General features: G+C 39.0%; 1 protein-coding gene and 1 long non-coding RNA gene across 2 annotated transcripts in view; one reads left to right on the top strand and one right to left on the bottom strand.

Moving 5' to 3' along the window:
- Positions 1-3,458, top strand: part of LOC106937241 (protein SZT2-like) — a 51,492-nt gene that overhangs the window by 10,047 nt on the left and 37,987 nt on the right. The gene's annotated exons all lie outside the window — the stretch shown is intronic.
- Positions 1,597-2,694, bottom strand: LOC106937242 (uncharacterized). Its single transcript, XR_001422349.1, has 2 exons — positions 2,459-2,694; positions 1,597-2,290 (listed from the first exon to the last, which is right to left on the bottom strand). It is a non-coding gene; the product is annotated as an uncharacterized LOC106937242 (long non-coding RNA).

Raw genomic sequence — 3,458 nt, forward strand, 5'->3', positions numbered from 1 at the left:
TATTATAAACCTACCCTTTAGGAATAAATCTGCTCTGCTAGTGAAATGCTAAGAGCAAAAGAGATGCTTACAGCCTGGCCTTTTAATAATAATAATAAAAATAAATAAATAAAAAAAAAAACTTCTTTTTTTTTTTAAATTTTCCTAGAAACGTAAACAAGCAACGCTTAGCCTGGCGGCGGGGCTAGTAAAGCATGGCGGGCCGCCAGGCTTATAATACACTGGGGGAATCCCTGAACATGACGTAAATCTCCTAAAAGTCGATTTTTTACATTGTAGTGCCTCTTTAAGGAAAGTGGGATGTTAGATTTAGAAAATCCAACATGGCTGCCCAGTCCCTGGAAAGCAGGGACTGGGCAGCCATTTTGTGGCTAGACCGGTCTACAGGTAAGACCGGTCTAGCCACTGTTTGTTCAAATGTGGCTGGATGATGTAAATGCATGAGATTTATAGTGGAAGGCCAATATCAGGATGTTTAACTAATAGCGGTTTGCCTGGACACTGACTGAACAAAACTTTTAAGTGTGCATTCACCCTTAAAAAAATGCACCCAGGTGCATTCAGCTCTGTTTAGCACGCTTTAATCGAGCTCTAGCTCATTTGTCTGGAAAGTTCTGTTTGTTTGGGGAGGTGCGAATATTTTGAACTTTGATTTGAACCAAAAAAATGGACTCTGGTTTGCCTAAAAACCTAGGTCTCGGTTCGTATGAATGAACTCTGGTGCAGACACAAGCAGACCAGAGACGACTTCAAAATCAGGAAGTGCAGGGCATTCTGGGTAAACACAACCTAAACAAATATAAGGGTCCATCACTAGAGGGAGAAATTGCTGTAGTCTTTTGACAAAAATAAAGGAGAAAGCCTACTACTGCTAAACTCTGAAGCTACACCATTTTTAAATTTATTTATTTATTTATTTATTTACATTTTGTGAAGAAGAAAGTTGCGCTTGTATCGTTTTCCGAAGTTTTCATATTGTTTCTTTCAGTAGTTCTTGGTGCAGTGCCATGACAGGCAAGGTGAACAGATTTTTCAAAAGATTTTTCAAATTGTTTGAATGATTTGATATGGTGCATTGGGAAAGTGAACAACTTCAGCTGAAAATGTCTCAAATGTTGCAATTTTGGTCTCTAATCAAAGATCAAACAGAGACCTGACATTAAAAGAAAAGTAAAACAGAAATATCCATATTTTTGCAGTCGTTACAATAATATGTTATAAGTACATGATAATTGCTGGGTTGCAGACATGTGACCCGGATGATGTGCAAAATTCAGATGGGGGTCATGAAGTGGATTTCTCTGGTTCAAAACAAAGCAAAATGGATTACAGTGAGTACGCTAATCCCCTAAATGGGCTGGCACAGACAAGGTATCTCGAAAAAATATGCGTATATTTAGGATGTGATCCATATTTTCTCGGTAGAATTGTCAAGTAATCTTGAGGATTTACCCAGTGTCGAGGCGATCGGCATAATATCTAGTGCTGCAGCACTCAAACCTTTTCTGAGTAAAAATAATATATCTTACCTTACATGAATGCTTGTCTTTCTACCTCTCTAGCTCTCGGTGAAGGTGGATGCTTTTCCCTCTGCTTCTCTCCCTACTCATTCTCGTCCTGCTTGCTCTTGTGTTGCTTTTTTGAAGCCTTTCTTTGTACACCCTCCGAATCTACAAATTATGGATCTGGTCAACTTGTCTCGCAATGCAATTGATCAAATTTTCTCAACGAGAAGACTGGGCACAGGAGAGCCCTCTTGTCCTGCGGGGACACGTCCAGCAGGATACACCCTGGATTTATTCATGGTAACAGGATTTCTGCTGTTTGGGGCTTGTGGATTCCTGGCTTATTGACAAATTTGTGACAGACTTGGCCAAACTAGCGAACACTCAGACTGTTGGTGTGGACAGAGACGCAAGTTGGATGTGAGTCTTGCTGAGGCTTGCAGCCCAGCTGAGGACTCAAAAACTCACTAATGGGATGGAATCGATCTTGGAGAAGTTGCTTTCATTGGTTCAGTGGAACAACCACATTAATTTGAATAATTGGGATGAACTAGAAGAGATATAACGGTTAAAGACTCGAGGACAGACAGAAATGTTAAGTCTGCCAGATCTAAAGAGAATTTGTTCTTCTGAATCTGTGTGGCCTTCTGGATATCTGGACTCTCCTGGAGTTTATGTGAACAAACTGCTCCTTCCCATCTTTTCACCCCTCCTTGAAGTCACCCTGGAATCTTATGGCTGAACTCTCAAAGACTCACTCTTGATTATTCCACCTTTATCAGAGACTTTATTTGGGAGAACAGGGTGAGAGAGACATGGGCTGATCTGCAAACACGTCATAGTTGCAAACACACACTCCCTGACCTAAACTTCTTTGCCAACATGTTTTTTTTGTCTTGCTATATGTGCCATATCATACCTAATGTTGTCTTGTCATCCTACTTATCAGTTACTTTTTAGATTATTACTTGTTAGAAACTGTGAAGAACTCACTTTTAACCCAGAAAAGGAATTAGAACAAACTTTGGAATCTAGAGACTCTAGTTCAGGGGTGTCCAAACTTTTTGCAAAGGGGGCCAGATTTGGCGTGTTAAAAATGTAGGGGGACCGACCTTGGCGGATGTTCTTTACATAGAACAGCAATATATTTAAACACATTTCAGCAAGCCATTCTGTGTTTTACATTTGCTTTTTTTTCAGCGATCTTAAGCATGTATTTTGGTTCATTTGAAACATGCATATCATATGCAATTGAATATTCACTTAACTTCACTTTTTTAACACTAACTTTTTTCTAACGGTTAAACAGAAGTAATTGTACTCATGAGTGCAAATTACATTTGAAACATAAAAAATATCTCACCATGGCAGTTCAATAAATAAAATAACTGAAAAATGAGCAAGTAATAGTCATATCAACAAGTGCAGGGCTCATTTGAAATATGACATATTAGTAAATGTTGATTAGATTTTTAAAAGTTTATTATTCTGGAGTGAAAACTGAAAACTTGTCTGAATTTATGACTTATTTTGATCTTAAACAAAAACAAAATTTATTCAGAGACTTATTGTAAATGACTTGTCTGCATTAATGTGATACTGAGATCTGGACTGCAGCACATAGGCCAGGTCTGGCTCAAAGGCAGTGGTAGTGTAGTACTTGTATGCATCTGCTTATCTCTGCATTATTTCCCATACTGACTAGGCTGATCTGAGTTTAAGTGGGTTACTATTCATTTACTTCGTTAACGGAATTCTGCATGCAGCAGTTGTGTGTTCTGAGGGGAATGTTTTTGTTTTAGTTCTGGATGCTCGCTGACTGGTGTGGACGTGTAAAGTTCGTCTGCATCGGCGTTAGAGCACAAAAACTATCCAGTTGTACTCCGGTTCGGTTATCTTCATTAAAGGAAGATCAACATTATTCCCTCCTGGTGTGGTCATTATCCCGCACCT

Source organism: Poecilia latipinna, unplaced genomic scaffold, assembly GCF_001443285.1.
Source record: "Poecilia latipinna isolate Pla-1442-1.1 unplaced genomic scaffold, P_latipinna-1.0 Scaffold2300, whole genome shotgun sequence".
NCBI classification, from domain to species: domain Eukaryota; kingdom Metazoa; phylum Chordata; class Actinopteri; order Cyprinodontiformes; family Poeciliidae; genus Poecilia; species Poecilia latipinna.